Source organism: Talpa europaea (assembly GCF_964194135.1).
Source record: "Talpa europaea genome assembly, chromosome: 10".
NCBI classification, from domain to species: Eukaryota; Metazoa; Chordata; class Mammalia; order Eulipotyphla; family Talpidae; genus Talpa; species Talpa europaea.
This window is the reverse complement of record NC_140077.1, coordinates 94,876,103-94,890,852: the sequence shown is the minus strand read 5'-3', so window position 1 is coordinate 94,890,852 and position 14,750 is coordinate 94,876,103.

The window sequence follows — 14,750 nt, the reverse complement described above, 5'->3', positions numbered from 1 at the left end:
TGAGTATGCCAAGGGAAAGGTGACTGGATGATAAGATTTCTGGGAGACCTATTGTCTTTCAAGACATTTACTGAGTATTTGTTACATGCCAATTGAACAGTGTGGGCAACTAAAACTAAATTTCTGTCCTAAAGAAATGTGCATTCTGATGTGACTATAGAGAAATTAAAACTATGGTAGTAGATTTTTTTAATGATTTATTTATTTATGCATACAAGAGCTGGGGTACAGGCCAGAGGTGCAGGGGGTGACAGGATTCACCAGAGACAGAGTGGGGAACAGAACAGGCAGACTGACTGAAATACACTGCTGAGGGGAGCAGCGGGCGAGACAGGAGAGGTCTGCTGCGCCATGTGGGTTGCTCCTTGGCCAGGGATCGAACTCACTTGTGCTGCAGTGGCTGCAGACCACTTCAGAGGTTGCGTCTTAGCCCCTTGTGCCAGGGAGGCCCTAGATTTTTTTTTTAAGGCAAGATAATTATAAGAACTATGAAAAAAATCAAGGAGGGAAATGGTGAAAAGTTGGGTATCATCTCTAGAGCAATGAATAAGACAGGAAAATCTTGAGCTTAGGTTTCACAGAAACAGCAAACGAGAGAACCTCATTGACCAATTACATCTGGTGCACTGGGAGCGCAAGATGAGAACAGAGAAGTAACCACAGAACATGGCTGCAGGGACGTCACTGGCAATTATTACACAAGAGCAGCCTCAGCTGGAGCCCTGAGATCAAAGCCCACTGGAGTAGTCTGGGGAGAGTACAGGAAGTGAAGAAGTAGAAACAACCCTTTGCAGACATTTTGCTGTGAATGGGGAGCGAGAATGGGATGGCCGCCAGAAATGGATCTAGAGACAAGGAAAGAGATATTTTACAAAGAAGGTATCAAGACACAGCTGCCTGCTGATGCGGAGGACCCAGAAGAGGGAAAGGGAAGTGACAGTTGGGAGAGAGGGAGGAGACTTAATGCAGACACGTCATCTTTGAGATGTCACGTGGAGATGGATCCAGAGCAGGGGTGGAGAACTGACTTTAAAAAAAAAGATTTATTTATTTATGCATACAAGAACTGGGGTATAGGCCAGAGGTGTGGGTGGGTGAGAGGATTCAGCAGAGCAGAGTGGGGAGCAGAATAGGTGGACTGACTGAAATATACTGTTAAGGGGAGCAGTGGGCAAGCCAGGAGAGGTCTGCTGCACCATGTGAGATTGAACTCATGCTGCAGTAGCTGCAGATTACTTCATAGTGCTGCATCTTAACCTCCTGTGCCACCAGGGAGGCCCCTGGAGAACCTGACTTTTGATAGGAGCAGGGATGCTTACAAGGGAAACATTGGGTAACCAAAACCAAAATGGCTGCCAGTAAGTTTGTGGATTTAGTAATAAGAAGATGTCAAATACTTCCATTTTCTTAAGGCAGTATGAGAATGAAGTTGGGTGGGACAGAATTCAGGTTTCAGAAGAGAGAACAGTTATGAAATAACTGCCTTGGGAAGTGACAGTCTGTAGTTACTGGAAACACAGCAGGATTGCTGGGCAGAGTAGAGAGTCCGTTGAGATTTGTGCAAGCCTCAGATGTGGACTCTGGTTAAGTTAAGCAAAAAAAACCTACTGGAAGAATGGAGGGTAGTTCATATGATTATAGGAAAAGCTGAAGGACCAAGTTCCAGGGACTAACTCAGCATCAAGGATCTCATTGTCAGGAACTCAGGAACAGAATGCAGCTGTTAGGATGAATGAATTCTCTCTCTCCACACTAAATTCCAAGGAAAGAGAATCTCATTAGCTAGACTAAGGCAAAGAACGATGACTTGGTAAGAAAATCTCAGCAAGACTGTGCTGGCTGGAAGGGGGCAAGGAGCTGTCATCCAGCCAAATTGTGATGCCATTACCCAAAGCGAAGGACTCTGGAAAAAATCAGGTGACTGCCACATAGTCGTGACCAAAAGTATGAACAGCAGGATTGTGTGCTTCCTCTAGCAATACCCAGCAAGTACAAAGAAACTGGGTCATTGGGATTTGGGATCAAATTGAGTCATGTTGAACAAGGAGATTATAGTCCGTGTCAGAGATACAACTCAAATTATTGATATATGAAGCTAAAGAAAAGAATTTATTTGCTTGTATCACTGGAAGTCCGGCAGGGCTGCTGGCTTCAGTCCCAATCTGATCAGGAACACAAACCATGTCTTCAGGGTACTCCCCTTATCTCTCTGTTCTGCCTGCCTCAGCTTTGGCTACAGTCTCAGACAACCTCTCCCCTGTCTCCCCAGGCAGCAGATGGCTCCCTGGGCATGTGGTCGTCAGTGTCTGCCTCTTCCCTTATCACACCAGTGAAATCCCAACCTGAGCCATCTACTGTGTTTCTCATAGGTGCCATGAAGTGGCCCTACCTAGGTCCTCTGCCCACCCCCGGTAGGTAGAACCCACCAGAACCTTGCATTAGCAAGTAGTGTGATAGTTCTTCAAAGGACAACTATGATACCATCATGAAGAGAAGGAGGACAGGGTATGACAGGCAAAACTTCAGATGTCCACAACAGGTACACGCAGAGCAGGGCTGGGGCTGAGGGCCAGGGTGACATAAAATCCTTGCAGGGGATTCCTGGTGGTAACGAGGAAAACAGGATAAGGCATTTTGGAGTTAGCACTGATAACTTCTTGCAGAAAGTGAGCCATCTTCCTTAGCTGGGAGTACCTAGAGCACCAGGTGGACTGGGACCTTGGTCATGGCGCCACCTAGTGCTGTGTCATGGCATAGCAAGGAAAGCCAAGGTGTAAAATGTTCATTCCGGGATTGTTCCCTCCTTTAGCTCCGGGTTTAGCCAAGGTAAGGGATCTTTCATTTTATTTTTTTTAGATTTATTTATTTATGTATGTATACAAGAGCTGGGGTACAGGCCAGAGGTGTGGGGGGGGGTGAGAGGATTCACCAGAGACAGAGTGGGGAACAGAACAGGCAGACTGACTGAAATACACTGCTGAGAGGAGCAGCGGGGAGAGTCAGGAGAGGTCTGCTGCACCATGTGGGTAGCTCCCTGGCAGGCCAGGGATCAAAGTTGTGCTGTAGTGGTTGTGTATAGCTTCATAGGTTGCGTCTTAACTCCTTGCGCCACCAGGGAGGCAATAAGGGTTCTTTTAAAAAGGCCATAAGGTAGTGGAAAGATTTGTGACACAAAGTTAAGGAAGATGTGATTGATAGCAGCTTTCGGCAATTTGAAGAACAGGAAGAGGGAGGCAATCAATATCCATGGCTCCAGAATAATAACAGCACCAAGTAGAAGCCAGAGTAGAGCTATGAGCTTACAGTAGTTACAGCTAGACTGTCTAATGAAGAAGAGGGCTTCCCTTATATAATGTCATATTACAATGTTACTTCAATTAAAAAATTATTGATAAGTGTACTTTCTTTCAAGGTAGGAAATCCCTATCCCTAAAAATGTTTGAATGTCACCAGTGAGAGCTATGATACAAAGGCTCCTATTTTGGGTATGAGATCAAACCAGAACACTTAAGGTAACTTCTAGATTTACATTCTGTGACTTCATTCAAACTCAAACTGAAGAAGAAACCATCAACCAAATGGGGCAGTGGCTAAATGTCTTCTATTTTCTCTCCCACCTGTTTTTTTACCCAACTTTTCTGACTCAAGTCACCTCCCTCCGTTTCTAAAACCTTGACAATCTCCTATGCCTATTGCAGTCCCCAGGTCTGCTTTTTAAGCACAATGTCGCTGCTACGAGATGAGTTCTCTTTTTCCCCATCAAAATGTCCAAAATCTTACTAAACAGTACAGATACAGCTAATACTGTGAATGGCAGAATTTGAGAAACTGACCCCTATTGGAGGAATTACAAACTTAATTATAAATAGTCTGTGCCAAACATTTTCAATCACTTTTCATTTATTAGCATCATTTTTCACTCTGAATTGTTTTCACTAATCTTGTCTTCCCCGATCAGATTGCTAGAAGTTGTGGGTAGGAATTTTATTTTATTTTTTTAAAGATTTATTTATTTATGCATTCAAGAACCGGGGTACAGGCCAGAGGTGTGGGGGGTGAGAGGATTCACCAGAGACAGAGTGGGGAACAGAACAGGCAGATTGACTAAAATACACTGCTGAAGTGAGCTGCGGGCGAGTCAGGAGAGGTCTGCTGACCCATGTGGGTCACCTCCCTGGCTGGGGATGGAACTCGTGTTGCAGTAGCTGCGGATATCTTCATAGATTGTGTCTTAACCCCTTGGGCTACCAGGGAGGCCCTGTAGGTAGGAATATAATATATATCATCTGTATCCTCTACAAAATTTCATATTTCATATTTCCTTAATAGGAAAATTAGTTGATTAAAAATCAAAGTGAGAAAGCTCTTTTGTGAACTACTTTGCATGATTGTTCCAGGCACTGTGACAGCTGAGTGGGTTCTGAAAGGCATGGGACAGAACTCCTGCTCCTCATGGATGAAGTGAGATAGGAAAATACTGGATATAGTGCTGGGTCCTGGGTGTCTTTCTGGCATGTTACTCTGAGACAACCCAGACGGCAGGATGATTAGTTTTACTTTCTGAGTCAGAAAACTGAGACCCAGAAAGGACTTCCCAGAAAATAAGACCCAAACTTGAACACAGGTCAGTCTGGCTCCATTTGCCTATAAGCAAACACAGAAGATATAATTATAAGACAAATTGGTTTTTGTTAAAGAAGACATACTTTTTCTTTTGGGATCCCCAAGAACAAAAGGATCATCCAGATTTCTGATTCCATCCAGAAAATCGAGAAAAACTGCCTAGCATTTTGGTGTTCAGCAGTGGCAGAGGCACTATGTCTTATCAGTGGGAACTTTTGGGATCTTATTCCATGGAAATGCCTTGCACCGAATTTCTGGCTGTCTTTCTGGGCTGTGATGGAGAGACACAGCTCGGGTGCCACCTAGTGGTGAGTCGGAAGCCTGGCTGCAAGACTGAAAAAAGAGCTAAAATTCAATGTCAGCTGTGATGGATGGGTCCTGAACCCCAGGCCCACCACCCATGGCAGGATCCCAAAAGACATTCATCAGCTGTCCGTGTTGCTGTCAGCTCCACATCACTGGAGTCAGTGGTCTCTCTCAGGCCATATCCTCCAGGTTTTCGGGAAAGAAATTCAAATGCCCTTTCCTGGGTCTGCTTTGTGTTTCTATTCATGTCAGTCACAAATAGGGATGGAGGAAGGGAGGGAGAGAGGAAAGGAGGGAGGAAGACAAGCCTCAACTAAATCTATTCCTAAAGCTCCAAAACACACACACACACACACTCACACCTCTCCAGGGCAGCTTTCTCTAAACACTAGATCTAGGCGGACAAAATCCAGCAGCTTGGGTAGGTGAAGGGATGAAGACCACCAAGGAAGAAAATGCTGTCCTTGCAAAAGGAACACCCATGAACAGAGCCTAGTAAACAGGGGTGTCCTCAGAAGCCTTATGAGGCACCAGGTCACCTCAGCCCAGCCCCCCCTGCTCTCCTGTCCTCTCTTCTTGCCTGGGTGCCACGCCTCAGCCCAGCTCACCTTTCCAACAGGTCAGGCAGTTTGCAAAGCTTGGACCTGGACAGGAAGGGAGGCTGCTGGACTCAGAAGCCCAGCGACGCAGGCTTGGCTTCTGTATCAGAGGTGATGGAGAGTCGAGATTTTCTCTAAATACAACTGTGTGTGGGCCTCCCCAGTGGCGCAGGGGTTAGGACGCAACCTATGAAACAATCTGCAGCCACTACAGCACGAGTTCGATTCCCAGCCGGCCAGGGAGAAACCCACATGGCGGGACAGACCTCTCCTGTCTCGCCCGCTGCTCCCCTCAGCAGTGTACTTCAGTCCGTCTGTCTGTTCTGTTCCCCGCTCTGTCTCTAGTGAATCCTCTCACCCCCTGCATCTCTGGCCTGTACCCCAATTCTTGTATAAAAATAAAAATAAAATCTTTTAAAATATAAAAATAAATAAATAAATAAATACAACTGTGTGATGGAGAGATCTCTGAGTTCATACTGACTTCCGAACTTGATTTCCCAATTTAGTCATTCATTATGTAAGTGAATGAATAATGTTATATGTTCTGCAAATGCATATTTTTTTATTAAATATATATTCCCTTTTTAGATCTCGGGGTAGGCAAAATAATCCACCCACCCACCCCAAATGTCTATAACCTAACCCCCAGAACCTGTGAGTACATTACCTGGCATGGCCCAAGGGATTACAAATGTGATGAAGGTTAAAGACCTTGAGATGGAAGAGCAGCTTGGATTATCCAGGTGGGCCGATCTAATCACATTGTCCATTAAACACATAGAACCTTTACTGGTGATGGCCAGGGGGAGCAGGGCCCAAGTCCGAGATTTGATCTTGCTGGCTTTGAAGATGGAGAAAGGTAGCTGGGAATGAGTGTGGGCAGCACTAAGAGCTGGAAAAGGTGAGCAGCATGAGTCTCACCTAAGTCCCCAAACAGGCTTGCAGCCCGTGACAGCCTGCCTGGAGCCAGTGAGGTCCAGGGAAGATTTCTGCAGAACTGTAAGGTAATTTGCATAATTTGAAGTCACCAAATTTGTGGTAATTTATTAGGGGAGTAATAAAAGTAAATACAGGCTTCCTTAAGGTTTTGAGATCACAAAATTTCATTTAACATCAAAGAAAAATGCTCTCAAGCCCTGTTCCTTCTCAGAGACTTTGCTGGCCTGTGTTTTAGGACCTAGGGGGAAAGGCATCATTTCTATTAACAATCTATTTTACTACTCAGAAACCAAAAGATCTTCTCTCTCCTACATAATGGGCATCCATGAATGTCTTCAGGCTCTTCCAAGGGTTTAGGGGGCTCTTAGAGTGTGGTTTCTGTACCCCCTTATTAAATTGGACACATTGAGATACAGATACATGAATAAGCACAAACCAGATGGAGTCTATCAGGAGTGCTGGTTACTTAAGGAACATGCTCTGAATCATAAAGTTGATCAAATTTCCTTAATGCAATAATTCCATTCTTGGGAATTTTTCAGTTGAAACTAGTTTCCAAAAAGCTGAATAAAATGTGAATGAAAAATTTTATAACAAGAGTACTGACAACAGTAAAATCAACAACAAGGAAAGCAGTCAAAATTCCCACATAGGGCCTCCCCTGGTGGCACAGAGGTTGAGTGCTGGGCTGCGAGGCTGCCCACAGCCTCTGCAGCGCTGGTTCGTTCCCCAGCCACCAGGGAGGGTCCCACAAAAAACCAAAAAAATTCCCACATAAGGAAACCTTTAATAAATTGCTCTTCTGTGCCATTGTGAACCAATAAAGATTATAATTATTCATACCACGGAAACAGGGAAAGGTTTTTACCGGTCCAAATGGAAACAGCATATAAATTGTATGTGTATGAGGGACAGTACCAAGCACCAAGTAATCCAGGGGCGCTGCAGTGAGCGCACCTGCCGCCCTGAGGACTGGGGGGTGCCATGATGGCAAAAACATGGAGTCCCTCTATACCCTGAATAAGATGGTCCCCAAAATGAAGGAAAGTGTTTTGTTTATAGTACATATGCTACTTGGCCTTCTTCAATGATTATTTCAGTTGTGATCAGTGTGTTCGGGGGCTTGGTGGAAAGATCCCGTAAACCTCTGGATATGAGTGTGTTGCAGAGCGCCAGTGGCAGCAGGCGCCTTGCTGAGAGAGTAGGACCTGAACGTGCTGTTTAGAAACACAACAAGCAACAGCCTGGCAGGTCAGGAGGCCAGGTTTGTCCCCAGTGGGGGAGCAGGAAGCCAGCTATATACACAGGTCCTTCCCGTGTGGCCAGTCCTGGGAGACCACATCTGAGCCTGGCTGACACCTCTGTGTATTTGGGAAACTTTCACTGTGCCAATACTGACCCCGAGGGATGAGCCACACCTGTCTCTACCTGTCTCCCAGCTGCTGAGAGGGTAACTGTGAAAGCAGATGCTATGTGAGTCATTGTTTTAATGCTGCTGCCTGTGTCAGGCAAGCTACATACACCAGGGCTGCCTCTCTGAACAAGAAAATCTGAACTGGTTAGTTTTCAAATGTCTTCTAAAGCCTGCATGGCGGCTGCATGGGTGCTAGGCCAAGGGAGAGATACCCTACGTAGACACTGTCCTTTAACACTGGCTTAGAGCCTGAAGACAGTTCTGCCAATGCAGACAACAACAATAGCAGCCGAACAACTACGGAGATGCAGACAACAGTGAAGGACTCATGATCAATGAACGTTAACTGTCCATGAGCACGTGCTGGCTGGGTGTGGTTAGGAGAGGCACTTCTAGGGACCTGTCTTCTCTCTCCACTTTCCCCCACCAAACCAGAAGTTGCTTTTAAATAATAATTAGCTGATTATTATCAACTCTTACCCCATACCAGCACTGTGCTTAGTTAGCAGTTCACTTGGGTTGTCTCATTTAATCTTTGCAGCCACTCAGACAGGTGGTATATGATGTCCACTTTGCCTTTGCAGACCAGACCATAAACGAATGACTGGCTTGCCCAAAGTCTCATCACTGATGAATGGCCTAGGACTTGGAAGTCCCAACCAAAAATTCTCACCCACACTTCATCACCCTGATTGGGATTTTTTTGTTGATTAACTGCTTCTTCCAATCCAGCAAATAAAACAGCCTTCTCTGACCTCTCCACTCTCCCACCTCTGCTCAGTCTTCCAAACTGTTCTTGTTTCTGTGGGCAGCCATCGCTGCCCATGTGCTGGGTCTAACGTTCCACACTCATTTTATTTTTTTTTTTGTTTTGTTTTTTTTTTAATAGAGGCATTTTTTCTTTATTTGTTTGCTTGCTTGTTTGTTTGTTTTTTGTTTATACATGCACTGGGTACAGTCAGAAGCGCGGGAGGGTGAGAGAATTCACCAGAGCCAGAGCGGAGAGCAGAGCAGGCAGAAGGACCGAAGTACACTGCTAAGGGGAGCAGCGGGCGGCAGGAGATGTCTGCGCGCCATGCCACACTCATTTTAAATACATGTGTGTTCTAGTCCTTCTCTTCCTTGCTGTACCCTGTCCAACCTTCAGCAAGTCCTTTGTATCCTAGAGTATCATGTGCAAACTTGAGCTTGCCTCAAAATTTCCTGCAGGGCTTGTTAAAACACAGATGACTGGAGCAGAGCACACCCTCAGAGTGTCTGAGGCAGGAGGTCGGGTGAGGTGGGAATGTGCACTTCTAGCAAGTCTCCACTTGGGCCTGATGCTGTTGCTCTGGTGTCGCCCATTGAGAAGCCCTGCTCTGGGGAACCTGCTTCCTACTGGGTCTCCTATACAGCCGACTGTCTCCCTCAGCTCTTCCCAGAGTCTTAGATAAGGAATCTGGTTTTGCACAGAAGGCACTTTACCCAAGGGGTTCCTCCTGGATCACAAGGCAAGGAAGAGTCGCCCCCACTGACATTTCTTTATTCCTTCAACTCCAATAACCATTTCTACACCAGCAGCTCATAGCAAGCATAGCTATAGCCTGAGGCTGCCACCCCCAAGCACAGACAAAAGGCAGGTTTTCAGTCTCCATATCACGTAGACTGTGTGCTCCTTCCCGACTTCTTGGCTGCTGGAGACACAGCGAGGCATCGGCACATTATGTGTCCGAGCCCCCTGACCTGAGGTGGAATCTCACGACTGCTCAGTTATTTTATAATCAACCCACATTGGCTCATCCATCACATCCCTGCTGGCTCCTACTTTAACCCTTGGCCATCCGTGCCAGCCCGAGCTGTTCCATATCCTCTCTGAGTCATGGCCTTGCCAGCAATACAGCTGACAAAACAGAGAGCAGCTGTGAGCTGCCTCAGTGTCCTTATACTCTTAGAAATAGCTTTGTGCTTCACTCGTGCCTTCCCTCCTTCCCTCCTACCTCAAAAGAAGAGGACCTTCAAAACCACAATGAGATACTACCTCACACCCTCCACAATGTCACCTATCAGAAATATCTAGAGAGAAAATACAAGTGTTGGCAACAATTTGGAGAAATTGGAACCCTTGTACACTGTTGATGAGAAATTAAAAGATGCAACTGCTTATGCAGAACAGTGCAGTGATTCCTCAAAAAAATTAAAAATAGAATTATTGCATGACCCAGCAATCTAACTTCCAAGCATATGCCCAAAAGAATTGAAAGTAATGTCTCAAAGAAATATTTGTACACCCATGTTCACAGCAGCATTATTCATTATTCATTATTTTATATTATACATTATAATAGTTAAATGTCTAAGCAACCCAAGTGTCCATCAGTGGATGAATGACTAAGCATGTGGATAAATATGCACATACAGTGAAATATTATTCAGCCTTCAAAAGGAAAGAAATTCTGACATATACCACAAGATGAATAAACCCTAAGGACACTGTGATAAGTGAAATAGGCCAGACACACACACACACACACACACACATACACTGTATGATTCCACTCACAAGAGGTGCCAGAGTAATCACATTCATTGAGACAGCAGAAGAATGATGAATGTGGAAAGCAGAATGGTGTCAGGGGCTGCAAGGAGAAGGAAGGGGGGAGTACTTATTTAGTGCCCATAGTTTTAGTTTCGCAAGTTGTGAAAGTTCTGGAGCTTGGTTGCACAACAATGTGATGGTAACAATATGAACTATACCCTGAGAAATTGTATGTTGTGTATCTTTTATCGCAATTGAAAGGAAGAGAAAAAGGGGAGTCTTTGTTGTGACCTCAATCCCATCTCACGCACCTCTTCTAAGGAGGCTTATTCCTGCCATTCCCTCCCCTCCAGGATTATCACAAAAATTGGGAGTGAAGCCTATGTTTATAGCAGCACTGTTTACAATAGCTAAGCTTTGGAAACAACCCAAATGCCCAAAAATAGATGACTGGATCAAGAAGATGTGGTACATATATACCATGGAATATTACTCAGCATTCAAAAAAGACAAACGCATGCAATTTGCAGCAACATGGATGGCGCTGGAAGGGATCATGCTCAGCGAAATAAGCCAAAAAGAAAAAGAAAAATACCGGATGGTCTCACTCATAGCAGGAATCTAGAAAACTTAAATAAGGGACCAGGAAAATGAATAACTATAAGAAAGTGAAAATCAAAATCAACAAAAAACTATGAACCAGAGACACTCTATGGGGGGTGGGGAGGGGCAGGATTGGGGTCAAAATAAGGGGGTTGCAATTGTATGGGGAATATAAAAATAAAACTTATTTTTAAAAAATTTAAAAAAAAGAAAAAAAGGAAAGAAAAAAATGAAAAAAATTGGGGGTGAAGGACAGGCACAAAATATATGCAAATGCTTAAGGAAGTTTAAGATTATAAATCAAGATAACACACAAGTAAATAAAATGTTTTCTATTTCTAACTTGAAAAATATTTCTTTGTGACAAGATGAAAAAGAGAGCAAAGGTGTGGCTTTTAGAACATGAAAGTAAGATTTCAAGGCTCTGGCTTGGTCCTCAATCAAGCTCACCCCCTCCACTGGCCCTTTCTCCCTGGCAAAGCCACTCAGGGCACCCTTATTCCCCTGGCTTCAGCAGAGGTTTCCACAGATCAAGGTCAGCCTGCGCCTCCAGCAATTGCCTTTGCCACAGCAGGTTAAGCACTTGCACAGTAGCCAGAGAGCAGCAAGACCTCAGTGTCCCTGCCACAGCGGGTTTGGTGTTCTCCTGTCACTGCCTTGAAATTCTTAATTTTTGAATAAGGAGGCTTGCTGCATCATTTTGCACTGTGCCTGATTTACGTAACATGCTCTTGGGAGTGCCCAAGACCCCAGCCTGAGCACACGAGGGATTCTCCCTAAGTTCTCAGTTCCTTGCTGCTCCTCTGTTCTTTGGCACCTGCTCTTCTGGACCCCAGTATAAAACCGACCCCAGTATAAAACCGCTTCTTATTCCTCTTAATAGTGAATCACCTTCTATTTGCTAACAATTCCTTATATTGGGGCCTCCCTGGTGGCGCAAGGGGTTAAGGCACAACCTATGAAGCTATCAGCAGCCACTGCAGCATGAGTTTGATCCCCAGCCAGGGAGGAGACCCACATGGCACAGCAGACCTCTCCTGACTCACCCACTGCTCCTCTCAGCAGTGTATTTCAGTCAGTCTGCCTGTTCTGTTCCCCACTCTGTCTCTGGTGAATCCTCTCACCCTTCATACCTCTGGCCTGTACCCCAGTTCTTGTATACACAAATAAATAAAATCTTTTTTAAAAAATTCCTTATATTAAATTGTTACTATTCAACTAACCTTTATACTTTCTGCCTCCTGACTCATATAAGGAAACAAACAGTAAACTAATAAAATAAATAATATGTCTGATGATGTTATGTACTACAGACAAAAAATAAAGCATGGAACAGGTAGCGAGTGTGGGGTCAGAGGGCAACAGTCTGATTTTAAATGGAAGTCAGAGAAACATGTTGGATTAAGGATCCACATTGGATTCCTCATCCCTGATTCCAACTGATATGACAGGAAAAAGTAAAAATAGGATTCAACCTTCATCACCCAGTGGAAATGCACCATCCGAGTGCAACAGCTCCAAGGAATGCCCCACTAAACACACAAGGTTGGCAGGATCTGAATACTGTGAGAAGAGATCAAGTTCATCCCTGGGCCAAACTTGGCTTTCTCTGATATTGAAGAATGTGGCTGATCTGATTAGAGCAGTATGATTTGTGTACCAGGGATCAGGGAATTAACTTATTAACCAGGCCAAAGTCAAAATTTCTGACCCTAATGAACAAAGTGTGAGATAGGTATATTCGTTAGGCGATGTGAGGTACTGTTACCAAAAATATAGTTTTTTTGAGCAACCATGTCCACCCCTACGTGTGTGTGTGTTTGATTGTCTATTGATATGTCCCATGTGACCCCTGTTATATGGTCAACCTGTTATACAGGTTGATCATGCTGCTATGAGAAAAGGTTGAAGGTAAGCCTGAAGTTGATGTTGCTTTGAACAGGAAAAGAGTCATTTTCTTTTTCTGGATCAAGTGCTTTTTCTCCATAACAAAATGTTATAAGAATTTTTTTAGCCCCTTCCCTGCCTTCAGAATGTTGTGCTCATACATGAGGTAATGTCTGTAAAGTGCTATGATCTCCTTGAAGACAAATGCTATATAAATATATAGGATTAGGGCCTCTCTGGTGATGCAAGGGGTTAAGACACAAGCTAGGGAGCCAGGGAGCTACCCACATGGCACAGAAGACCTCTTCTGACTCACCTGCTGCTCCCCTCAGCAGTGTATTTCACTCAATCTGCCTGTTCTGCTCCCCACTCTCTCTCCGGTGAATCCTCTTACCCCCCACACCTCTGACCTGTACCCCGGTTCTTGTATGAATAAATAAATCTTAAAAATAAATAAATAGGATTATTAGCTAAGTAGCTCAAAAACTAGTCTGCGCTTGAATGCATTGGAAAGCAAAGAGGACCAAGGGATAGCAACGAGACTCGTCATTTCCAAGACCCACTTGATTGCCTTGTTTTGGAGACACACAGCTACTTCCCCCAGACACCCAGGAGGGACAATTAAGCCAACTTAGGCTCCCTGGATTGATGGGTTAAAATACTTGACGAACAAGGCCAGCAGAATTCCAAGCAATTGCCATGTTGGAGAGTTTCTCAGAATGATAATTAAAAAGAAATTCTCTTTGGGCTTTAAATACCAACGCTTGTTCCACCTGCACTAATACGTTCACCAAGGTTCCCACTTGCACAATTTTAAAGGAATCTGGAGTTCAATAAAAGAAGCAAAGGGCTCTTTTATCTTATGTTTGATTTCAAAAGAAGGAGGAGAAGGTAAAAGACAACGGTAAGAGAGAGGAGGGAGGTGGGGGGGGGGGTGAGATCTTCTTTCCAGTAATCTCTTCTGTCTCTTAGAAATCATGAATTTTAGTCCTGGAAAGGATCATACAGGTCAACCAAGTCACCTCCCCTTTTCTTTTTAGAAATTTTATATATGGATGGTAAGGGCCAACAAGATACTTTAAACTTTCAACGTTTACACAGTTAGTAGGTTAGTAGGACTAGGATTCGGGTTTCTTAGCCCCCAGTTTGGTTCTTTTTACCTTCAATCATTGTGTCTCACTTTGCCCCTGAGACCTCAACTGTCTCATTTATAAAATGTAAATGAAACCCAAATTGACTATATAGAAAGACAGCAGAGAAATATGAACATTTGAGATCCCTTCTAGCTTTCAACAAATATTTTTAGAGAATTAATATTAAATAATGGGATATCCATCCAAATAAAAGATTTATTTTCCTTTCATAAAAATAAGTCAGTCAGGAGGTAAAATGCAGTGGCTGGTATTTGTTTAATGGTTTAATGATGCCATGATGGACCCAAGTAATTCTATCTTTCTAGATCATCATATTCAGTGCTGGCTTCTTATGTATGACTTTTCCCTCGGGGTTACAAGACAGCTTATTCAACACCAGATGTCACTTTTTTTCTTCAAAATTTCATTTAATATTTTATATAAACACCAAGCATGTGATGAAGTCATTTAATCTTGTAACCATGTTAGCTGTAGTTCTTTCACAAATACCCTATCAGACTGAGAAAGATCAGTCCCTTTATAATTGATGAAAGTGTTTAAAATCATGAATGAGCATTGAATTTTGTGAAGTGAATTTTCTTCATGGACTGAGAACATATGAATCATATGAATTTTCCCTTTATTCCATTTATACAGTGAATAACATGGATTGATTTTTAAGATGTTGAAACAACCTTGCATTTCTCTAAAATTTCTCACTTGGTTAA